Source organism: Vicia villosa, linkage group LG3 (genome assembly GCF_029867415.1).
Source record: "Vicia villosa cultivar HV-30 ecotype Madison, WI linkage group LG3, Vvil1.0, whole genome shotgun sequence".
In the NCBI taxonomy this organism is placed as follows: Eukaryota; Viridiplantae; Streptophyta; class Magnoliopsida; order Fabales; family Fabaceae; genus Vicia; species Vicia villosa.
The window spans coordinates 176,158,238-176,184,648 of NC_081182.1; positions in this window are offsets into that span (position 1 = coordinate 176,158,238).

Sequence of the window (26,411 nt, forward strand, 5' to 3'; positions counted from 1 at the left end):
ATATTTATGCTACTTGATAAAACAAGACAACTATAAAATCTTATTTGTTTTTCTATGTAGTGTCCGATACAGCGAAACAGTTCAGATTGCGGATACTATGTTTTGAGGTTTATGAAAGAAATCCTCCAAACGAATCAATTAGAGATTCCAATCACGGTATGGATTTATAACTTAATTAGATAACTTCTTATAATTTATTACATTTAACTAAATCATTCATATTATGTTTTTGTTCTGTAGTACTTTGACGACTTCTATGCTGCTTCTTACACGAGACTTAAGTTGGAAGAAATCAAAGAGGATTTGTGTCAATTTTATATTCATCAGCTATTCATGTAGGATTTGTGTCGATTTGAAGTATAATATTATAGTACTCTAGGATGGTTACTAACTTTGTTCATACTGTTGCCAATATTTGAAGTATAATATTGTTGATGTTACTGATTTAGTTTGTTTGACATGAGTTAGTTATATGTGAAACTTTCTGTATTCATACTTTACATGATTTAGTTTGTTTGACAAGAACTATAATGATGTATATATATAATTTTGGATATTATAATGGTATTATATTAGTATATATATATATATATATATATATATATATATATATATATATATATATATATTGTCCTACCTATGGTTGAAAATATATCGTCGAAAATATATTACAGGTCGAAAATATTACAGGTTGAAAATATATTACAGGTCGAAAATATTACAGGTCGAACTGGGAGGCTGAAATTACAGGTTGCACTTTAAAATACCTCATTTAGCAACGACAGCGCTTTTAAAAAACGCTCTTAAAAGGCCACCTACTAAAGTGCTTTATTACTAAAAGCGCTGCCTAAGATTAAAAAAAAAGCATAAAAAAAAAACGCAACCTACGAAAGCGCTTTTGGAAAAGCGCTCTTATAGGGGGGCTACCAGAGCGCTTTTTCCAGAAAAAGCGCTCTTATAGGGGGGCTACCAGAGCGCTTTTTCCAGAAAAAGCGCTCTTATAGGGGGGGCTACCACAGCGCTTTTCTGGAAAAAGCGCTCTTATAGGGGGGGCTACCACAGCGCTTTTCTGGAAAAAGCGCTCTTATAGGGGGGCTACCAGAGCGCTTTTCTGGAAAAAGCGCTCTTATAGGGGGGGCTACCAGAGCGCTTTCAAAAGCGCTTTCGTTACCCACGGCAGCGCAGGCTTTGGCAGCGCTTTAAAGCGCTTTAGTAGCCCAAAGAAAGCGCTTTTAAAGCCCTTCCGCGTTGTAGTGAAAGGACTTCCTACCCTCTTATGGTATGGATAGCCCCTTCAAACTGAAAAGCTGAAAGAACAGATTTCTTAAACTTAAGGGTAGGTGCTCCTCATTGCTTACTCTTTTCAAATCCAAATTCAAATCTTTTTCCCACTCTTTTCAAATACTTTCAAAAAAGGCTACGCTTATTTACAAGCTAAAGTCCTTGTCTTTTTCCTATTCAAGCACTCCACTTCAAACATTTTGAAGACAAGTGAGCTAAGAAATTAAGAGCCCATGGATAACCATGGATACAAAGGGTGCTTACATCTTCCCTTTGTATAACCTACCCCCCAAACTCAAAGTATTTTAAAAGGTCTTTTATGTTCTTTTACCCTTTCTTATTGGATAAAATAAAAGTCGGTGGCGACTCATGCTATCCGCACATTTTAAAAGTCAGTTCTCCCACCGTATTACAGACAACATGAAATACCGTCTGAAGAATACTGGAACATGATGGCTGATGAGCTCGTCGATTTAGACGAAGAAAGAATGTCGACTCTAGATTCACTAAGGAGACAGAAGGATAGGGTGGCTAAGGCTTACAACAAAAAAGTGATCGACAAGGTGTTCGCGGTAGATGATTTAGTTTGGAAAGTAATTCTGCCTATGGACAAAAATGACAGAGTCTTAGGAAAATGGCCACCTAATTGGGAAGGACCATTTAAAGTGATCCAAACTTTCTCCAGTAATGCTTATGAATTGGAGGAATTAGCCGCAGATCGACGGATCCTAAGAGTAAATGTTAAGTACTTGAAAAAGTACAGACCTATCCTTCAGGAGATCATGATATTGACAAAATAAAGTAATAGTCGAGAAAAATGTTGGAGATATTAATGTAGAAACCAACACAACAAACATAAGTAATAAGCAGAAGAGTAAGGTAAAACAGAAAACAGAGCCTTATATTTAAAATGGTTAAAAAAGCAAAATTGTCAATATTATACAATTACAAAAAAAATCATACGCAGATGGCCAAAACAAGATCAAAAATGGCCATATTGATTTTGAAATGCCTTCAAGTCAAAATGAAGGTTGGTAGTTTGATCTTCCAAAGTATCAGCCTCGACCATGAGAGCCTTGATCTCTGTTTCAATTTGAGTTGTGGCATTGCTGACAGCAATGGCATCCCTGGTCATTTTTAGCATCTCCCCCTGAGTGGGAGCAATCTCCTTGGCATAATCTTCTTCTTGTTTAGTAATAAGCTCCAACTCAGCGTTCAGGTCAAACATCTCCTTCGATAACGCTTCGAGTTGATGATGGATTTCAATAGATCTATTTTATCTGGAAATCTGCCCTTGTCGTTTCTGACCCAATTGGGCTTTCAACCCCTTAATTACCGTTTTTGTTTTGATCACGACGCTCACGTTCCCCTTCATTCTCTTTCACAGATTTGATATTGTCAAGCAGACGAGGGAGAGTTTTTTCAAAGTCCAACACCATGAGCCTGCAGAACTTAGAAATCTCGAGTTTCTTTAGTTGGTCAATAGCGTCTAAGTGTTCTTGACCAAGGGTCGAATCTTCGCGCAACAAATCAGGCAAATCGACACTGAGGGCATGCGTAATTTTATCTGTCAAGTGCTTAATTTTGGTGGCCTCAGGGCCTAACTTGTCATTATGGGCTTGGGAATGGTCGGAGTCAGAAGAGAATGTATAGTGACTCACGAAGCTATTTAATCTTGCCAGTGCAGCTTCAACATCAATATCCATCGAGCCAATTAAAATTTGGTCGAAAGCAGATGTCGAAGAATCAAGAGCTTTCTTCCCTGAAGGACCAGCAATGGTAATATCTCCCTCCATAGTGGGCTTGAGAGGAACATCTTGTTGGGCAGCAGAAGGTGAACGTGGAGGTTCTTCAGCAAGGGGTTTCTCCACTGGTGTCGAAGGAGACTCATCAACAAGCGTTTGTTTCTCCACTACTATCGAAGGGGGCTCCAAATCAATGTCAGGAAGATCATGCTCCACAACAGCAGGCTGGGGGAGTGTACCTTCAAGAGAAGAAAATATGGTGTTTTCTTGATTAGCTTCTAGAGTCTGTGCGAAATATGAGAGACTGGAATCAGGACCTGTCGATAAAGGACTATAATGCGTGGCAGGACTAGTGACTGAATCAGAGTCACTAAGATTAGCCGTGACGGTCAAATCAATGAAATCACCAACGGCTAGATTGGAATCAGCTGACTAGCGGTAAACAGCTTCGTCAGAGGCGGGAGTGTACTCAGTGGTACCAGGAAGACTCAGTTGCGGGCCAAACGGTTCACCCTAAAAGGAAAAACTTTAGAGAGAGATATTCGACACATAAAACATTTGTAAGGTACAAGCAAATACCTGCCAGGTAGGGTCGAATTCCCATGTTTGGGTCGCTATCGTCGAGACTGCCGCAACCCCTTCTGCCAACACTTTTGTGGAGTCGAACTTGATGGAGGAGGAGTGACCAGAGTTGTGTTTATAGTTATAATTTCAGTGAAAGAGTCGGAACTAGCGTTAAGGGCTCGACAAATATCATCTTACCTCTCCTTTTGTGGACAAGAGACTGGGGGTCAGATTCTTCCGCCGTTTCGACAACATCCGCCTCATTTCGAGCATCATCATGTTTCAGGTGCTTTTTTTTTTACTTTCCCACCTGCAGAAAGAGACTCTTTTCTCATCTTTTTGTATTTTGGATTTTGGGGAGCGGTGGGGAGACTTGGCTCCAGGAGATGGATGAAGAAATTCAGAGATTGTCGTAAGGCCAAGGAAATGATTCAAAGCGAAAGCAAAGAGAGCACAAAATCAGAAAGTACCTTAGGTGTGTGAGCTTTGTCCTGCTTGAACGATTTGGATTTGTCGGAGGGAGCAGTCGAAATCGCAGAGTGTTTCCAACTCTGGCGCGAATACAACGTTAGTATCCGACATAATTCAACAAATGCGGTAAAATAAGAGAAGGCATGTAAACTTACAGGAGAGTTGACTTTGCTGAGAGAATGTGAGATAGGTTTGTCATCAGACAGTGTGTGATCAGGAATGGCCTGAAAAAATCAACTGGTCAAGACAAACAACACCAGAGTTAAAGAGCAAATAAGAACAGTTTGAGTCGAAATGGTACCTTAGAAGAACTGGGGTTGTTGGGTTTATCGACAGTGACTTCCTCATTGGCTGCATGAAAAGGAATAACTATAACAGAAAGCGTCAAGTTAATGAAACAATTTTGTCGAGATAGGAAAGGAAAAATAAGTTTCCAGATGTTACCATGGGGAATGGCATCAAGTGTTCTTACATATCGAAGATCAATATGCAGAACACCTGGGTAGTTATCTAACCTGTACTTCGTTGATTCCACTCTGGAGGCTTTTTTCTTATAGCCATTCTCGACATCCGACTAAGGGCAATAACACCAGTCGGGAATGGGTGGCCAAAAGGCCAAAGCCAAAGGGCTGGTAGGTAAGGGAGGAAATTTAATTTTTCCAAAGTGAAGTGCGTAAAGATATTTATCTTTCGCGTAACCAGGTACGTTTAAACAAGGAATTTTACTGGTTACCTTCTCCCTTAGTGTAAGTTTAAGAGTGCGCCTAAGAGGGGGGTGAATTAGGACTTTGAAAATTTATCCGGTTTTATGAGAATGCTTGTACTTATTTTTCTGGTTAAGTGTTTGAAGGTTCTTGAATAGTTCTTTTCTTTTCTTGATAATAGTGATGGAAGCGGTAAAATGCGGAAAAGTAAAGAACACAATGATATATACTGGTTCCCCTCACAATCCGAGAGTACTCCAGTCCCCTTTCAAACACGAAAGAGATTTTACTATTGTTAGATCTTTGTACAAGCCTATACTAAGACTCCTCCTACAATCTTCTAACAAAACCACCAAGAACAATCCTCTTGGATTTCAATAAGTCCTTAAGAGAACACCCTCCCTAAGGATACCTCTTGTTTCCAAAACTATGGACAACAAGGTTACAACTACCAAGAACAATCCTCTTGGATTTACCAACTTGATTATGAGAACAATCCTCTTACTAATCAAAGACTCTTGCTTCCAACAATCCTGGATAGCAAATCAATAATAACAAAATATATTTTGAGTAGAAGTTTTGATACAATGAATCAATCACTTGATTGATCTTCCCTTTCAAGTAAACAAATCTTTTAATGTAACACAAGTGTTTATGAATGGTATGAAATGTTTCTTTGCAATATTAAAAGAAAATATATGCAAGAGGTTTCAATGAAATTTGAAGTATATGACACTTGGTGTTTATATGAAGATTTCTTGATGTATAAGATTTGTATGAATTTTTGAATGAAAGAGGTGATTTGATAAATCTGAAATTCTGTGTTTTATAGCCTCTAAAACACCCCTACAAAAGATCATAATCCATGGAAGGTTGCAAATACAAAGGGTGAAGAGGTATGTCATAAAAGCTGTTGGAAAAGATATAATTTTTCAAACTGCGCACAGAGGAACCGGTTCCCAAAATATGGAACTCGGGTTCCCTAACCCAACGTTAAGAAGAAATTCAAATTTTGAACTGGGGAACCGGTTCCCAAAAACTGGAACTCGGTTCCTGACTCTTTTAGCGCAAATAAAAGTTGGCAGAAGTCTTGGGGAACCGGTTCCTCCAATTTGGAACCCGGTTCCTAAGAAAGAAAAACTCAAAAAACTTTATGGAAAGGTTTGAAATGATTCTAGGATGTATGTAAGATTTATAGATGATGTATATATCTTTGAAAACACTTGTTATGCATTAATAGACTTGCTTTGCCATAAATCTTAATACCTTAGATCAACCAAGCTTGAAATCATTGAGAGAATCTTGAATCTTGATTCTTTTTAAAATACTTGATCCATTGCTTATTTGATCTTTTTGCTCATCCTTTATTGATGCATACTTATGATAGTTGTCTTCATCAAAACATAGTGTTGTAGAAGCTTGCCTTCACATTCTCCCCCTTTTTGATGATGACAACATTTGAAATATGAAGTGTAATGCTCTTATGTGAATGCTCCCCCTTGATCACAGCTCTCCCTTGATTTAGAGTGAATTTTACTTCTTTGTGGCTGCAAATGTTAGAGACAAGCAAGCATACACATATACACAAATATCTTCTCCCCCTTTGTCATTATCAAAAAGGATGGGAAAAAGATAAATTATTGAAAATAAAATATGAAAAATATTACTTCTTTACCTATGAGTTTTACCTCATGAGTGGCTTCATCAAATATTCATCCTTAACGAACTTGAAGCAATTGTCACAAAGTTGGATTTTTCTAAGAAGATTTTGCTTTAGTCCTTCAACATAAAGTATATCTTCAATGGATGTGAAAGTTAGTACTTCAACTTTGTCTTTACCAAGAATTCTTCCTTTAAGGTATTCCCCATATTTGAAATAACTCTTGGATTTTAGAACTGGATTTGAAAGATAGTATATGTCTCCCATCAAATGCTTAGAACCACCACTTGATAAAAACACCATAGATTTTAAGTGGTCCTCAAGCAAACCTACAAAACAAATTAAGTTTTATTTGGTACCCAAGTGGCTTTGGGTCCATCATAGTTAGTTCCTTTCTTCACCCATACATAATGTCCACTAGGAATACTAAAGTTCCTTACATAACAAGCATTGGGTGTGTGACCAATAATACCACAATAAAAACAAGTAGGTTCAAAGTTACTTCTATATCTAGGAACATATGGTTTCTTTTTAGGAAACCTTTTAGGATGATGATGAACCTTTTGTGCTTTATCCAATTTGTTGAATTGTTCACTTGCCTTCACAAAGATAGTTTTACTAGTACTTGGTTTAGACTTTGCATATCCAAGACCACTTTTATCATTAAGGAATCTTTGTTGCCTAAGGACACCTTCCAACCCAATTTGTCCTTTTTCATACCTTTCAAGGACTCTCTTTATTTGAACAATTTGAAAAGAAAGTGATTCACAATTCTTGCATGCAACACTATCTTCTTGAATACTAATCATTTTTTCTTTGTCATCTTTTTCTTCTATTATCTTAACCTTCTCTTCTAAAGATGATATTATTTTCTTTTGAGATGAGATAGTTTTATAGAGAATTTTGCACTCATTTAACAATTCATTTATAGCATCTTGAACATCATTATCAAAAAGAGAAAATTCATTACTAACCTCATTGTCTTCATCATCAGAATGGTGTGTTGCTACCAATGCAAGATTCACATGTTCTTCATCTGAAGATGAACTTATTTCATTGTCATCCCATGCTACATATGCTTTCTTTGATTTTTTATCTTTATTTTTCTTGAAGTATTTGTCCTTCTTTACAAGTTTAGGGCATTCACTTTTGACATGTCCTCTTTCTCCACATTCGAAGCATTTAATCTTCCTTGTTGGTGCTTCCTCTTTAATGATCTCCTTTTTCTTTTCTTTTCTTAGAAATTTTTCAAACTTTTTGATAAACTCATTATCTTCTTCACTAGTGGATTCATCCTCTTGATTGCTATCATGATGCTTGACTCTTGTCTTCAAGGCAATATCTTTTGAATCTTTCATTTGAATTTCATGCGTTTCAAGTCTTCCGAGTTCTGTTTCATATTCTTGAAGTTTACCGAACAAGGTTGCAGAAGTCATTTTTGATAGATTCTTTTTCTCGGATATCGCCGTTACTTTCGGTTGCCATTCTCTTGTTAAAGATATAAGCACCTTTAGATTTAGTTCTTCGGTAGGGAGAGTCTTACCAAGTGCCTTCAAGTGATTTGTCAAATGAACGAATCGTTTTTGCAATTCGAGAATAGTTTCTCTGGGCTTCATTCTAAACAATTCGTATTCTTGACTTAAGGTATTCAATCTTGATCTTTTAACTTCAGCGGTACCTTCATGAGTTTCTACAAGAGTATCCCAAATTTCTTTTGATGTTGTACATGTTGATACTCAGAAGAATTCATCCATACTAAGAGCACCATGAAGAAGACTGATCGCCTTTTTGTCAGCAAGAACCCTTTTTCTATCATTATTATCCCATGACGCTTTAGGTTTCTCCGATCCAACACCATTAACGACCGTTGTAGGAACATGAGGACCTTGTAGGACAGCCTCCCAAACTTCTTCTCCTTGTGCTTCTAGATGAGCCTTCATTTGGATTTTCCAAAAGTCAAAATATTCACCACAAAACAATGGAGGCTTGTTGTTAGAACCACCATCTTTGAAAACCGGTCTTTGATTTGCGGAAGCCATTCTGGATCTTTAGGAACAAGTTACCTATAACTTGCTCTGATGCCAATTGTAAGTTTAAGAGTGCGCCTAAGAGGGGGGTGAATTAGGACTTTGAAAATTTATCCGGTTTTATGAGAATGCTTGTACTTATTTTTCTGGTTAAGTGTTTGAAGGTTCTTGAATAGTTCTTTTCTTTTCTTGATAATAGTGATGGAAGCGGTAAAATGCGGAAAAGTAAAGAACACAATGATATATACTGGTTCCCCTCACAATCCGAGAGTACTCCAGTCCCCTTTCAAACACGAAAGAGATTTTACTATTGTTAGATCTTTGTACAAGCCTATACTAAGACTCCTCCTACAATCTTCTAACAAAACCACCAAGAACAATCCTCTTGGATTTCAATAAGTCCTTAAGAGAACACCCTCCCTAAGGATACCTCTTGTTTCCAAAACTATGGACAACAAGGTTACAACTACCAAGAACAATCCTCTTGGATTTACCAACTTGATTATGAGAACAATCCTCTTACTAATCAAAGACTCTTGCTTCCAACAATCCTGGATAGCAAATCAATAATAACAAAATATATTTTGAGTAGAAGTTTTGATACAATGAATCAATCACTTGATTGATCTTCCCTTTCAAGTAAACAAATCTTTTAATGTAACACAAGTGTTTATGAATGGTATGAAATGTTTCTTTGCAATATTAAAAGAAAATATATGCAAGAGGTTTCAATGAAATTTGAAGTATATGACACTTGGTGTTTATATGAAGATTTCTTGATGTATAAGATTTGTATGAATTTTTGAATGAAAGAGGTGATTTGATAAATCTGAAATTCTGTGTTTTATAGCCTCTAAAACACCCCTACAAAAGATCATAATCCATGGAAGGTTGCAAATACAAAGGGTGAAGAGGTATGTCATAAAAGCTGTTGGAAAAGATATAATTTTTCAAACTGCGCACAGAGGAACCGGTTCCCAAAATATGGAACTCGGGTTCCCTAACCCAACGTTAAGAAGAAATTCAAATTTTGAACTGGGGAACTGGTTCCCAAAAACTGGAACTCGGTTCCTGACTCTTTTAGCGCAAATAAAAGTTGGCAGAAGTCTTGGGGAACCGGTTCCTCCAATTTGGAACCCGGTTCCTAAGAAAGAAAAACTCAAAAAACTTTATGGAAAGGTTTGAAATGATTCTAGGATGTATGTAAGATTTATAGATGATGTATATATCTTTGAAAACACTTGTTATGCATTAATAGACTTGCTTTGCCATAAATCTTAATACCTTAGATCAACCAAGCTTGAAATCATTGAGAGAATCTTGAATCTTGATTCTTTTTAAAATACTTGATCCATTGCTTATTTGATCTTTTTGCTCATCCTTTATTGATGCATACTTATGATAGTTGTCTTCATCAAAACTTAGTGTTGTAGAAGCTTGCCTTCACACTTAGTACTTCATTCGCCTAGGAGATAGTTCGACGAAGATTATCGGGTAGATATGTCACCTCAAAGTACTTCTGGAAAGCTTGAATTTGCTTGATGTTTGTAGCCTTAAACTTAATGGGTTTTTCCTGAAATTGATCAAGAGAAGCAGTTAGTTCAATGCGTTTCTTGTCAGGATCACCAACAAAAGTGATAAAGTATGAACGCCACCAATCCTCAAATTCTTTGGTGCAGTAAAATGCAGGTTTGAAATCAGTGAAAATGAGGGAAGGTTTGTTGTTCTAGATATTATCATAATCTTCTCGTACATAATCACAGGATTTATCGGCGAGAATGTCGATTAAAAATTCATGGGAAGTGTACATAGATTTGGGGACAATCTGGCAAAGACCAAATTGTCGAGCCACCAGATTAGGTTGGTAGGCAACCATACTGGGGCTCGTGCTGGTGATGGAGTAACAAAGGAATCTTGGCAGCAAGAGACGTTTCCAAAAATCCAGAGATGGTTTTTTGTGTTCTTCCCTTATTGGCAAAAACAAACCAGCCATCCAGTCAGGGCCAACTTTGCCATCAGCAAAAGGAGCCATGGTCGAAGTAAAGTCGAATCTTTTCAGCATAAGATTAAAAACAAGATGAAAAAGATCTGGATTAGGGAGCCCCCTACAGAGGGGAATTAATGGGAGAAGGTGTTCCCACACGCTATAAGCCTGAAGAGGAGAGCAAGCTTTCTTCCTATTTCTGAAGGGTTTCAATTCTCCAGAAAAAGTGGCAGTTAGCCACAATTGCAGCAGCCAGAAAGGTCCATGTACAAGTACATTCTTTTTCTTGGTGCCAGGGGGATTGTAGTTTCTGATCTGGTTGACCACTTCTGTCAGCGACGAATAGAGAAAAGCTAGAATAAGCTGCCCTAGAGCCACATGTTCGCCATGGTGCAGGTGACTTGCAAGGTGAGCATACTGTTTGCCCACTTGCATTGACTTGGAGCAAAAAACATAATGTGACAACCAATACGTCAGAAAAGCAACATGCTCTTCATCAGTGATGTCAGATGTGTCTTTGTGATGGTGAGATAGAAAGTTGTTGTAGGTAGGGTTTTTGGTCTCTTCGACGTTGAACTGTATAGGCACCAGGTCGACATCTAGGTGGTTAAAGACGGTACCAGTAGGTTTTAACCCTGTGATAGCCGCAACATCCAGAAGTGTCGGGGCAATCATGCCACAGCTAGTGTGGAAAGTGTTTTTCGAACCTTCCCAGAAATATAAAACCGCCGTCAGCATGTTGTGAGAGTAAGGAATATCAGTAAGAGAAAGGCATAGCAAGGTGTAAATGCCTAATGTCTTCCATAACGCCCCTTTTGAAGGTTCTAAACGTGCCATCCAAGCGCTAAACTTGGGAAAATCCAAAGGAGGGGCCGTTCTGAAGTTTCTGTCGAAATGACGGAGACAAAGAGGGTTCATGGAAGAAACTAAGGGTTTGGTTTCTTGGCTAGTGGGGAAAAAGGCGCCACTATCAGTGGTATAAATCTCAGAGGGGTTATCAGCGGGTAAAGGACCTAAGAAAGAAACAGGTTTACCTTCAAGACGGAAGGGAATCATTACCTGGGATTGCCATATCTTGGCCTTTTCATCTGCAAAAGGAGGCTCTGGAACATAGGGTTTGCCGTCAACATGGCAAAGCTCATAAGTCGGAGCTGGAGAGGTTCTTACTTGGTTGCTTGCCATTGATAACGGGAGAGATTGAATACGTGAAGAAGAAGACTTGCAAAGGTTTGAAGCTATTTGAACTGTGAGAAGAAGATTTCGCAGAAAACGGGAAGAAAAGTAAAGAAGGGAGTGAATAGGCTATTGATAGCCAAGACGATTTGGAGAAAAAAGTGGAAAAGTTTTAATCGTGGTAGTGTCTAGGACACATGTGGTATAGTCAAGGAATAACGTGAGTCGAGCTGGCCCTCAGAGAATACCATCATGACGCATTTAATGGACTCACATCTCGAGGCGAAAAAGCGTGATACGGAGTCATGATTACTTGACGTCATGGAAAAGACCCAATAGTGACGCCACTTTATATGTAGTGGAAAAGATGAGGTCAAAGTAAGAGTCGTGGATTCATAAATGCCATTATCTCATAGGTCGACGAGTACAAATGTCGAAAAAATGACATCTCTGGGGGGCATTTTGTTACCCTAAGATTTTTACGAACAGAAAATAAAAAGTATACCCGGGTGGTGACCTTAGAAGTTAAGGGAGAAGGCTTACGAATAGAGGCGTTTTCAAGAAATTAGGGCTCACATAAAAATTGTACGAAAGGTATGTCGAAGACACACGCAGGTCGAACCGACTGAAGTGAGGATCATATGAAATAGTCGAAAGGGTTTTTGTCGGCCACAGAGGCTTCTATTTTACTTAGCAGAAAATCCTAAATTTACCTTCTTGACAAGCGCCAGCGTCGAAACCAAGAGCGGTTGAACTTTGAAGAAACAATGGACGGAAGTTTCAAATTCAAAATCTAAGGGTAGTTATTCCAAGAAATCGTGCCTTATAGGTGCCAAAGACATGGAAGAATATCATGGAGCAGTTGCCATTTAGCTTCACTATCAGCCGTAGATCAATTTAGGCAGTTATCTTATGTATTACTATAAATAAGTCGTTTTTGTGTAAAATTAAGGTGGTTCGCTGGTATACTCAAATTGCTCGCTAATACTTTGCCAAATTTCCGACTGTAGGAAAGAAAGAGTTGCTGAGTGCTTGATGTACGTGAATCACCACCATTATTTCAATGCATAAACTTTATCTTCCAGTCATTTATCTTGACATTTTTACTTGTGCTTTACTTGTTGATCAACATTCATTTTATACTTTCACGTTCATAAAAGAGTCATTGCACTTTATTTTGTTTAGAGAAAAGTCTGGATCCAACACTCCCCGTCGGTCACGAATCACCACAGTAAGTCAGGATCTTAACGTCTAGATTCGTTTGTATTATTAGACATAGGTTTGTCCCCGTCAGTCACGAGTCACTTGGAATTCGAACCTAACATTGTGTGGAAAACCGTTGTATTGGTCTCAGCCTTAGAAAATAGTTTCTTAGGCCATTTCCCTCGACAGAGCTAGTGCAACCCCAAAAATCTTAGCACTTGTCCTAAGATCAACTGGTCAATCTTGCAAGTAACCCTTAGTTTTAGAACTTGGGGAGGACCATCGGTTGTTTACCAATTTCCACAGTAAACATGAACATGTAGGGATGTTAGAAAGATGTTATATGGTTTGAATTGGGACTGTTTTGGTGGTTTGATAAGGTTGGAACGAATTGGAGGTGGGAAAGTGTTGTCAAAACTGATATTTTTGGGTCTGTGCGCGCTGTAACCGGGTAGCAGCCCAGCGTAACCGGTTACCGCGTGGAAAAATGGGGAAATTGGGCATTTTTTGCTGCTGTAACCGATTACTGTCCCTGCTGTAACCGGTTACAGGCGCGTTTTATAAATAGCGAATGCATTGACGTAACTGCGTAACCGGGTAGCGCTCATGCTGTAACCGGTTACACCTGATGTATTTTGGAAAATTATTTTGAAAATTCATAACTTTCAAACCGTATATCCGTTTAAACGCCGTTTTGGACGTTGTGTCACTAATTAAATATTTTATATGACTAAATGATGTTTTGGACTGTAGTTCAATTTTATTTTAAAAACTCGATTTTATTTTATGGTGATGAGTTGTATGTTACATGTTTAATTGTAAGTATAACTAGAAGGTAGAATTGTGGCAATGTACTTGTTGTGAGTGTTGAACTTGGATATTGATTTTGCATAGTGTAATTTCTAAATGGTGTTGATATATATATATATATATATATATATATATATATATATATATATATATATATATATATATATATATATATATGTTGCTTTGGTGTTGTTTTGGTGAATTGAAATATGATAATGATTGTTCATATTAGTTGATGTTGATGGTTAGCATGCTTATGGTGGTGCATGCATTCATAATCATATTGTGGATGTATCTTGGTGGTGTTGGATCAGTGGTAGCTAATTCTCATTGTGTGGAATTAGTGAGTGAAAGTAGCTGTATCTTTTTGGTGGTGGATCAGTGAGATGGGTTAATCCCATGATTGGTACCACATGCATAAGAGTCGTTGCATTTGCATATTTTATTGACATAACATGATTGGAAGTTGTCCAGTGTTATGTCGGTTATTGTGATTGACGATTGAACTGTGTGAATAACTGTTTGTGAATGATTTTCTTTGGAATCTAATTGTGCTACAGTTGGGTAAATGATCTATTTTATGACATTTTATCATTATGAGCTTATAATATCATTTAAATGTGATTTGTCTCACCCTTACTGTTGACCATTTTCGGATTAAGGAGTAGCGGCTTGTGCTGGGTGAGGATAGTTTGTAGAGTTATTTCGTCTAGTTCGGTTGTGTCGGTGTCATGCTCTGGTCTTGTAACACTGGGGAACATTTAGTGATTTTAGAGTTATTTAATGAACTCTTCTTTCAATTGTTTGAATCATTTGTTGGATTATGAGTTGGTGAATATTTGGTATCGATTACCGATGTTTTATGTATTCAGTTTTTGAAGTATTTTCCGCTGTGTTAACATAACTATTGAATAATTTGTTCGATGTTCCTCATAATGCATGATACGATTTAAAGTTTTAATTATTTGGGAGTTGTAATGCCCTTATTTATGTTTTACTCTGAATTTGATTAATATTCTGCGAGAGGTTTAGAAGGGTGTTACAAATAGTCGTTTTGAACAAAGTGTTTGCGCCAACTATTAAGGTTTCAAAAGGATGTGCATCCAATTGTCCTTTGTCATCCGATTTTATTGAGAAAAAAGATTTGAAGTGTTTTGATTAAGAAAAGTGATGTTGAACAAGCGTTTGAATTATTTCATAAAAAGTTTGAATTGATGGAAATGGTTTTGAAAAAGTCCTTTGATGTTGATAAAAGGATTGATTTTACAAAAATAATTTTAAGATCAAGTTGTTTAATTAATCAATTAATCAAATTAATCAATTAAAATAAAATTAATCAATTTAATTAAAAATTAATTAACAAAATTTATCAATTAAAATAAATTTAACTGATTAATCAAATTAATTAAATTTTATTAACCAAGTAATTAATTAAAACCTTATTTAATCAATTAATTATATATAAAAAAACAAAAAGAAACTAAAGAATAAGAAAAAGCAAAATAATAATAAAAAATTTAAAAAATAAAAATAAAAGATGGCAAAACGCAGGTTACTGTTACAAAGTTACATTTATGCAACTTATGCCAAAATTTTGGCAACCGCAAATGGGCATGGATTCTAGCAAGTGAATATATGAACTCGATTAGAAAAATAAGACGAATTCAATGGTACTAATAAAATAACATGAGTCAGGAAATCTTCATGAATTTAATAAAAAAGAGCACGAAAAAGTATTGATTTTTTCCTTTGATTCGGCCAAATATGCATTCAATCACAAAACTAATTACATATTTATGATCAGAGCGAAAAATCGATGCAAATAGTATATAAGTTTGCGTAAAATGATTGAAATTCATGATTTCGACATTTTTGAGTTTATGTGTCTATGAGAAAATTTCCGACAACTTAAATTAAACACATTTTCATGCAACTAATTATTGAAATAAATTCCATAAGCATGTAACCTCAAAGGGTTGGCTCAGTTGGCAAATGAGCTTTCTCCAAAAAGGTACGGAGCCGGCTAGTACCCGGGTTCGATCTCGGTTGGAGTCAAAAACGCCCTGGGGCCACGGTGCCGTTGCCTCCGAGCCCGGGTCCGGATTAGTCACGTGGGGCCCCTTTCCCCCGCGGATACCGGTCGGTTAACACCAAAAAAAAAATCCATAAGCATGTAGAGGTAATAAATTCATGAGACTAGAGCCATTGATTGACTTAGCTCATCTATTTTAAATAGAGTCGCTTTTCCAAAGGAAATGGGAGAAAGAGCAAAATAAAACCCACAGAAGTTTTTAGGTACGTGGAGTTTGTTATGCAAGGAGAAGGTTTTAAGCATCTATCACATCTACGATACTCCGTAGAAACCTTTTTATTGTTATTATTGTTACAAAACACATTTGTGTTTTTGTTTAAATAGAGTGAGAGGATGAGAAAAGAAGATTTTAAAAGTGAACTCGATAAGACATCGCATCTTAGACCTACATATCCCTTAAGTGCAATATGGAAGTCAGAGTTTTTGTAGTTCCTCTTAAAAGGAAAATAAAAGGTCAAGTGGCAAAATCTTTTTGGGTGTTGAGCTTTAACAATATTCAACGGATTTTTAAAATGTCAAGCTTTAATAATACTTCACAAGTTTTAATAAAGGGGCCAAACTTTAACAATACAAGGCAAAAGGTTTAATAAAATAAGTTGGTTGAGCTTTAACAATACAAAACCAAGGGATGATTTAGAAAGGTTGAGATTTAACAATACAAAACCATTTTTAAAACAAGTGGGGTGCAAAGCTTTTAACAATACTAAGCACAAAGATAAAAAATACATTGGAAAAGAGATTGAGTACCTTGACAATTTTAGTCAATATCATTCTCATTCCTTTGGAGTTTTAGGCAACATCTTAAGCAATCATTCATGCTGAATATCTCAAGTGTGTGTGTGATAACATGTGTATTAGGGATACAATCAAGGGTGAGTTTAACAATACATCAAGGTATAAACTCAAAGATAAAAGTTTGATGAATAAAAGGATGACATAACTCAATATCATTTCATGTATGAATGAATATGATGTGATGATGGATAAGTGTTTCATGCATGTGAGATTAGTAAACAATGTATATATATACAAAGATAATAACATAACCAAAGTATAAATGTACAAGAATATAAATCAACAAGTATATATACAAGTATATGAAGAAAGAAGATCATAGCAACAAGTTATATCAAAATGGTAGTGCTATAGATCAAAGAATCAAGGGATCATAAATTTAGGGTTTTAGGGTTTTAGTTATGTACACACTAAACCTAATTGATTTTAAGAGTTGATTAAAAGCCAACCCCTAAAGGAGGATTGGTTTAGGGAAACATGTTATCATCAATGTTGATTTTAACCTAGCCCTAGTTAATTCACATAAAAGATATACAAGTTACTTGGTGAAAAATATCAAAAGAAATTGATTTTTTTAAAGGTTTTAAAAGCATAAAAGACGTGTTTTTTATTTTATTTTTAAATGATTAAATAATATTTTTGAGATTTTAAAATATATTCACAAAATATACAAGATAAATAAAAGTGTTTAAAAAATTAGGTTAAAATAAATATTTTTGCTATTTTTAATACAAAATGCGAAAGTTGTTTAAAAAAATTAAAAGAAACAAGTGGTAAAAATTAAGTTTGGTCCTAAGGAGGTTTGAACCCACGTCCTAATGGTTACCAACACAAAAGTTAACCACTGAGCCAAAACGCTCTATTTGTAAGTAACACGTGCTAAATAAAATATAAAAAAAACACGTTTCAAAGTTCAACTCAACTTCATCTTCATCTTCAACCTTGGTTCAGAGATTTCAGAGAAATCGTATTCAAGATTTAAGCAACCAATGTTAATGAAGTAAAGACCAAACATATTCAGATTTAAAATACGAACTCAACCATGTATCATTCATAAATTAATTTAAACTGTGACTCATGAATTTCTTAGAAAAAGATATGAACCCTAATTATTCAAATCAAAATTAAATGACGCATATAATGAATAAATGAACACAAACAGAGGGCTTCTAATCCCTACATTGTGCTGAGTAGAATGGTATCGAGTTTTGTTAAAATAGGTACAAGAATAAGAAAGTCAAAGTTTGAAACTTACCTCTTGAAGCTAGAAATCGAAACCTAAAATGGAGGACTTCCAGAAGTGTTTCAATGATTTGGACAACTTCCTTAGACCTCAAGGATGCTAACTGAATACTTACAACACTTTGGAACTGCTTGAATCCTTCTACTCGAGTTCAACTGCAAATTGCTCAAGTGACAATGGTGGATGTTGATTTTGTGGTTACAGATGTGAAACAGGTGTTTAGGTTGCTTCTATGAAGTGTATAGAAGGTGTTTGAATGCTTAAATGGGTTCAAGATAGCCTATGTAGATCAACTTGAATCAATGTGCAAAGCTTCAAAGTGACAATGGAGAATGGTGACTTAGTGGTTACATGCTCAATGTAAGGATTGCTACAGCTTCTATAAGGTGTATGGAAGGTGTTTGGGCACTTGTTTGACACTGAACAAGTTCGAAACTCAAAATTCACTAGTTTGTACAAGTGAACATTTTGGAGGTTTTGGATGAGAGGGTGACTTTGAGAATTGAGGTATGTCTGAATTCAAAAGGTTTGGCCTCTATTTATAGGCCAAATTTAAGGTTTGTGGGTGAAGGAATCAGATCAATTGAAGGTCACATGTTCATGTTATCTCATTTTGCTTCTTGATGAAGGAACATGAAAGTTATGGTTCCCATGGTGAAGTACCAACTTTAAGCATGCTTGAGAGAGATTCCTCTGCAGATGGGAGGCTTGCTTGTTGGTTTCAAATTGCTTTTGGTGTAGAAGAAACATTGTAGAGGCTCAAGACAAGTTGACTTGGTGATTAAAGCCTCTTTTTCAAAATGGAAGTCTTCACTTTAGCCTTAAAATGGAATGATATACAACTTTCATGTTGGAAGTGTTTCCAAATTCTTTGATTTTGATGTAACTTGGGCATGAAGTTATGACTTAAAAGCTTAAAACACCTAGAAATTTTCTAAGTATTTGAAATCTTCCAACTTTGACTTTTGTCGACTTTTGATCCTTGATTGATTTTCTTGATTTTTCTTGATCAAATGACTTCAATAAACATATATTCATGATTTTGATCTTCCAAAGTCCATGATTGACCAAATTTCTTAAAAGTCAAAGGCAGTCTTGAACAGTTGACTTTTTCCAAATGAATTGCATTCTTGTATATTTCAATTAAATCAAGCTCTTCTCCTCAAATGAATGATATGGATGGATTATAATGAGGCATTTGAGATCCTTGAGTCATGATTTGAGCCATAGGGTCATGTCCGGATGAAAAGTTAACTCCACAGATTAATTGGGTCAAAAACCCTAATTTGTGCACCAGATGAAATTGAAAGTTGTTGATATTGAATTGAGCCACTCTTGAACTTGGATGTTGATGATGATGATGATGATGATCACTCTATTCTCAAAATGAGGTGGGATCTCAAGGTCAAAAATTGGGGTACAACAACTACCCCTATTTTAAGTTCCTTACCTGATGAGGGGAAGATGAAAATCTTCGTCTCAGCATGGTAGGAGGGACTTAAATACAAAATGATAGCACAATTTAGACTGAGAGCCCACATATATGACATGATATGAATGCAAGACCCCGACTTTTGCGGGGAACAAACAAAGGATGTCAGTTACATATTCTCTCGCAAAGACAGAGATATTGCTATGGATTCTTTCATAACAAGGATTAAGAAGTTTTGTATTCGCTCAAAACAAAGGATGTCGATTACGTATTCTTTCACAATGACAAGGTCATGTTATGGATTCTCTCATAACAAGGACAAATTTCACCATGAGTTGTCTCTGACACTGGAGAGACTCACCACTCACAGGGGAAAGTAAACATCAGGCTCTTTAATAAACTGTCTTTGACGCTGGAGAGACTCATCATTCATTGAGAAAGAGAAAACTTCAATTCGAAATGTCTCTGGCGCTGGAGAGACTAACCATTCATAAGGGGTAATTATCATGTTCTTCAACATAATATCTTCATCATCTTAAGAAGGCTAATCATCCATCGGAATTTTTTATCATGAACTGCCTCTGACGTTGGAGAGACAAACTGTCCACAAGTTTCTTCACCGGAAATAATTTGATTGCTCTGTAGAAACTGTCGTCTTCTTTCTAGAAGGAAATCTGGGACGCACAAGCTTCTCAAATAAAGAGATCGCCACTTATTGTCGGGTAATAAATTTGAAAGTAACCCGACTTTCTGGGGAACCACAATCAGGTTGTCGCTGAGGAGACAAAGTCTTCAGTTATGCAAAATAAATGCACTTCAAATCCAGGATTCGCTGATCCAAATAATTATATCTGCTGGATACAAACTTCAATCCAAGACTGAGTTGGAAGGAGACATCCAAACAAGACACTTTCCACTGAGGACTGAATTCGAAATGGGATTTCATCTTATCTTGAGATAGATGAGTAAGCTAAAACAAAATCTTTCCCATGATAAACAAACTCATTGGGGAAACACAAGGACATAAGTCTTTCTTCTTAAAGCTGATGCTTAAATGAAGGGAGTAAAGATATCACTAAGAGAATAATCATAATAAATTTCTCATATCAAAAGGACGCAAACAATGTACATGCATGTAGAGAAAGTATGAATGTGTAATACGGTGAACTGACTTTATTTGAAATGTGCGGATAGCAAGAGTCGCCACCGACTTTTATTTTATCCAATTAGGAAAGGCTAAAAGAACAGGAAAGACCTTTGAAATATTTTGAGTTCGGGGGGTAAGTTATACAAAGGGAAGGTGTAAGGCACCCTTTGCATCCATAGTTATCCATGGGCTCTTAATTCCTTAGCTCACTTTGTTTTCAAAATGTTTGAAAAAGATTTTGAATAAGTTTGAATAAGAACTTTAGCTTGTAAATAAGCGTAGTCTTTTTGAAAAGTTTCTTTGAAAAGAAGTGGGAAAAGATTTTGAATTTGAATTTGAATTTGAAAAAGAGCAATCAATTAATAGCAACTACCCTAAGTTTGAAAAAAAACGTTCTTTTAGCTTTTCAGGCGAAAGGATCTATCCATGCCATAAGGGGGCAGAAAGTCTTTCAATTGGATGTTTAAGGGTCATCGAGAATAATCGTTCGCCACAAGACTATCCCATGCCATAAAGAGGGCAGGTAGTCTAAGGGAAGGATATAATAGTCATTTTATCTTTTTAGGCATCATGCGAGGATACCTTAGTGTCATACCCCAAAATTTGCCCATACTATTTCTCCTATCCAAATTTAAAGTCAAGACATTATAGTCAACAAAAAAGTCATCTTTTTCAAAAGCTTTGAATATGAACATGGTAGACTCAATTGAGACGAAACTAGAGGGATCTTGTAGAGGACATCCTGAGATTTCTATAAAAGTCCAAGAGCACAGTCATTTGAGTTTAAAATTGAGGAAATTAGGGATGACGCAAGTCGGCTAAAATTTGAAAAAAATACATAAGTGTCAATTCAAAGAATTTAGAAATTTTGACTAATGGGCCTATTATGTGAATTCTAAATATGACCATGACCTCATGGGAAGCCCATAAACTCATCTTTACCTATTTTATGATTTTATTTTTGTTTTAATTTTGTATTTATTCATTTAAATACCAAATTAAATGAAATAATCATAAGTTAGTAATTAAAGGACATATATTTGATTTTCAACCAATTCAAATCATCTGAAACGTGAAAAGAGGGTATGGAAAATAGAATGAGATCAATTTGGAAAAATCTGATAACCAATTTCAATCAAATCTCATTATTGGAATTATTTGATTGTTTCTCCAACTTCAGTGACCTAATCTATCCCCATATATATACAAAGGTTCGAGATGCAGGGAAAAAACTTTTTCTGTAGATTCAGTGTTTCACCATTGTTAGGTCTCAAGTTCTTCAGATGAGGGATTTCGCGTAGAAGCAATTGCAGGTCAAATTAATGGATCCATTAGATTCGGGAGGTATCATATATTCAATCTGGACTATTTGTTTGTAGGAATCGGCCACGATTTGCAGGTGTTATGATCGAGGCTTATAGCCACGGACGAAAAAGCGTGGTCTAAAGGACCTGCGTTTTGCCCAGCGAAGGTGATGAATGGGGAAGCGCGCTCTCTGCTGTGAATATTAAATAAAGTCCGTTTTTTTATTATTAATGGCTTTTGGCGTAGCATGATAACAGCAATTGAAAGCATCCCAGTTGGTCAGAGCGTGTGGACTATTAGCAAAGAGGCAGCGGTTCGATCCCCAGGTGCTGCCCTTTAACCTTATTATTTTGTTAATTTGTTTGCTACAAGTGTTTCAGGGATCCGGCGTGCTCACCTTCGTCAACCACCTGGTACACCCTCACATCACACTCATCAGATCAACTTAGTTTCAGATCCAACATCTGGGAAGGCGCAGGAACACCATAATCCTCATACGAGCTCCACACTGAATAAAAGCTAAGTCTCTTCTTTAATTTTTCTTTTAATTATATAATACTTATTTTTCTTATTTGTTTTCTTTTTTCTTCTTTATCAATTTTTCTCTAAAAGTCTTTATTTACTATATAATAGTATTTGTGACAACCATTTATTTATTTTAGTCGAGAACTCGATTTTTTTTTATAATTTTATTAATAGTTGTTTTTTAAACAATAAAATTATTATGTTTGCTTATACTTTCAATTAAATAATTAATTAGGATTTAAATCCAGTAGTTATTATTATATTTAGTCGAGCGTTCGACTTCCTTAAACTTTTGATATTATTTAAAATATTAGAGTATTTATTTTATAAACCAATTGTTTTGATTAGGGTTTGTTAATTAATCAATAGATCCTTAATGCACTAAAATTTCTCTTCTTTGTGTCTGACTTTTCAGGGTTACTCCCGAGGCTTTCCGCCAACCGTATCAGATCAAATTCGAAGTTAAGTGTCTTTTATTATTATTTTATTTATTAATTTCATTATTTTTACTTTTATGGTTAATAAAGTTCGCCTTCGAACCGATAATGCATTCACTCTCTGTTTTCTGTCTCTTCTTTTTCCTTTTCAGGGTTTGTCAAATGCCAAAGCTACGTCGTTGGTAACCCTAAACCCTATTTTATTTTATGGCTTTTATTATTACTTGTGCCAAACCCTGTTGGGGATCCGCTGGTTTCACTTTCCCCTCCCCTTTATTTCTTTATATACTGCGTGGTTAGTAATTTAGGGAGTGCAAATTTAAACTGGATTAGAGTCACTAATTACAAGATAAATAACTGAATTGAACCACGTGATTGTTGCACACACGCACTCTTTTGGGGTAACCTCTCTGTTGCCTTGTTGCCTGTTGCCTTGTTGCCTGTTGCCTGTTCCTGTTGCCTTGTTGCCTTGTATTTTTGCAGAATAGCCAGTCCCTCGAATACGAGGATACCTCAGCCATGTTGCCTCGATTAAAGGTCATGGTCCCTAAATGATGCTGCCTTCGATACACAAATATGACCTCGACCCTCGGAAGTTGCCTACGGAAAAAGGCTGAGGTATCTTCTGGCTGCCTACGAATAAGGCTTATTCTGATCCTTACCTTAGACTACCTGCCCTCCTATGGCATAGGACAGTCTTATGGCAAAGGATGTTTCGTTGACTCTTCTACCTCCAAACGAAAGGCTTCCTGCCCTCTTATGGCAAGGATAGACCCTTTCATTCTGAAAGGCTAAAAAGAGACCTATCATCTGAGTTTAAGGTAATTGCCCCTAATTGCCTTGCCATGCTCTATTTTCTATATTCTTTCTCAAAATTCTTCAAAAACTGGCTACGCTCATTTACGAGCTAAAGTCCATTTTTCCTCTTTCATCTACATTTTCTGAAAACGAGCGAGCAAAGCAATTAAGAGCCCATGGAAAACCATGGATGCAAAGGGTGCCTTACACCTTCCCTTTGCATAAATTACCCCCCGAACTTAGATTTCTTTAAAAGGTTTTTTCTGTTTCTTTTAGCCTTTCTGAATTTGTTTGGATAAAATAAAAGTCGGTGGCGACTCATGCTTAACCGCGACATTTTCGATCGATAAAAAGTCAGTTCACCGTATTACAGAACTGGCGACTCTGCTGGGGATTTTTCGATTAAAAGAGGGGTTACCTTAAAAGCTTAGGATTCACTTAATTGTATTCTATTGTTTGCTTTGTTTGTTTTATTTTTCAGGGGCGTTTTGGGAAAATTGAAGGACGAATCCTATTCCCGGATTCAAGAACACCTAAGATTAGGAGCGGCATAGTCATGGAGACCCCCCTTGTGCATGCTTGGGGTTGGTCAAAATGAAGTTCGCACTTGAGTTAGGCCTCCACTGGTTATTGTGTACCTCTTTTGCATGAGAGAGGTTTATGCATGTATCTTTGGGTGCGTCGGAGCTCAAGGACCTTTAGTCACCTTTAATCCATCTTAACTTTTAGGAACGTAGTGGGGGGCTATTCTTGGTGCATGCCAAGTTATGGTCGCTACCCGATACTACAACTCTGATAGGTTTCTTCCTAAAGTATCATTGCGTGGTATGCATGTACCATGTTCGAGGGTGCTTTAGAGGGGGCTGACAATTCTGAGTCACTTGGTAGAACCCGTTGCTGAAATCTCCTTATCCATAGAAATACCCTTGGGAAGGACACCTGATCAGACTTCATGCAAGCCTTAAGCCAAAAATTGTGTGACTTGTTTGTGTTTACTACTAACCTTTGCTTCCTTGCAGGTTTTGTTGAAGGGCCTTTTTGCCCTCACTATTCCACGTTGTGCCTAATGAGCTGAATTCGCATAACACACTAACCTTTGTTTCCTTGTAGGTTTTGTTAAAGGAATTTTTTGCCCTTCCTATCCCACGCTGTGCTTAATGCATTGCACTCGCATAACATCATGACATCATAACATAGCATGTTAACTAACCCTTTCAAGGATCTTAGAGATTTAGGGCGCACAATTTCAGGTACCCTTATCAAGGATTAAATTCCTATCAAGGGGCAAGAGGATTTATTTTCCTCTGGCCACATACCTTCCGATTCAGAGACTTAGTACCTATCAAGGGGCAAGAGGATTTATTCAGAAGTATCCCTAATCAGAGGCGATGACCCACTCGATATGGTGAGCTTGATTCTCAAAGAAAGACATTCAAAGACAAAGACAAAGATTCTTCAGACGAAGAGGCAACCAGTCATTTCCTAATGTCGCAAACTAAATTTCCTAACGATCCTTGAAAACATTACATATACATTCATAAACATTGCATAACAGGTTTCCACAATAGGTTCCTTTTCTCTCTCGCTGTTTATTTCAGCACAAATGGATCTCGAGCAATCAGCCTAAAATCTTCAGGCTCAGAACATCCGATCCCAAGCTTTGATTCTGAACTCAGTCAAGGGGCAATAAAAACTGAAGGCACTCCTACTCCTGGGTACAATTACAATGCGAGATGTGCTTATTATTCGAATAACCCTGATCATGATGTAAAGAATTGTAGACCGTCGAAGCATATGATTCAAAATTTGATTTACAACAAGATCATTGATTTTAACTCACCCGAGGAGCCTCATATGGCTGATACTGCAAAGACCGTGATGAAAGTAAACAATCTGATGGGGCATCTCTGAATCTCTACACCAATTCCACAACAACGACGCAAGCCAGATGCACCTAAGCGTCAATTCACCAAAGTCAATATGTCATTGGCTCGAGCATTATAAACATATGTTGAAGATCAGATTGATTACTCTGAGGGATGCTCCTAAGAACTCTAAAACCTCTGGCTATAAACTCAATGCGAGGTGCGCGTACCATTCCAACATTCCTGGACATTACAAAAAAACAATTGCTGGACATTGAGGAATAAGATTCAAGATCTAATCGATAACGGGGAAATCAAATTCAACCCTCCTGAAAACTCCTGGGATGATCATTGCTCCTATGCCTAGTGTAATACGGTGAACTGACTTTTTATTAATCGGAATGTCGCGGTAAGCAAGAGTCGCCACCGACTTTTATTTTATCCAAACAATATTCGGAAAGGCAAAAAGAAACAGAAAAAAACCTTTTAAGAAATCTAAGTTCGGGGGGTAATTTATGCAAAGGGAAGGTGTAAGGCACCCTTTGCATCCATGGTTTTCCATGGGCTCTTAATTGCTTTGCTTGCTCGTTTTCAGAAAATGTAGATGAAAGAGGAAAAATGGACTTTAGCTCGTAAATGAGCGTAGCCAGTTTTTGAAGAATTTTGAGAAAGAATATAGAAAATTGAGCATTGCAAGGCAATTAGGGGCAATTACCTTAAACTCAGATGATAGGTCTCTTTTTAGCCTTTCAGAATGAAAGGATCTATCCTTGCCATAAGAGGGCAGGAAGCCTTTCGTTTGGAGGTTGAAGGGTCGTCGAAGCATCCTTTGCCATAAGACTGTCCCATGCCATAGAAAGGCAGGTAATCCAAGGCAAGGATCAGAATAAGCCATTTTTCGTTAGGCAACCAGAAGATACCTCAGCCTTTTTCCGTAGGCAACTTCCGAGGGTCAAGGTCATATTTGTGTATCGAAGGCAGCATCATTTAGGGTCGCATGACCTTTAGTTATCGAGGCAGCATGGCTGAGGTATCCTCATATTCGAGGGACATGGCTTATTCTGCAAAAAACACAAAGGCAACAGGCAACAAGCAACAGAGAGGTTACCATAAAAGAGTGCGTGTGTGCAACAATCATGTGGTTCAGTTC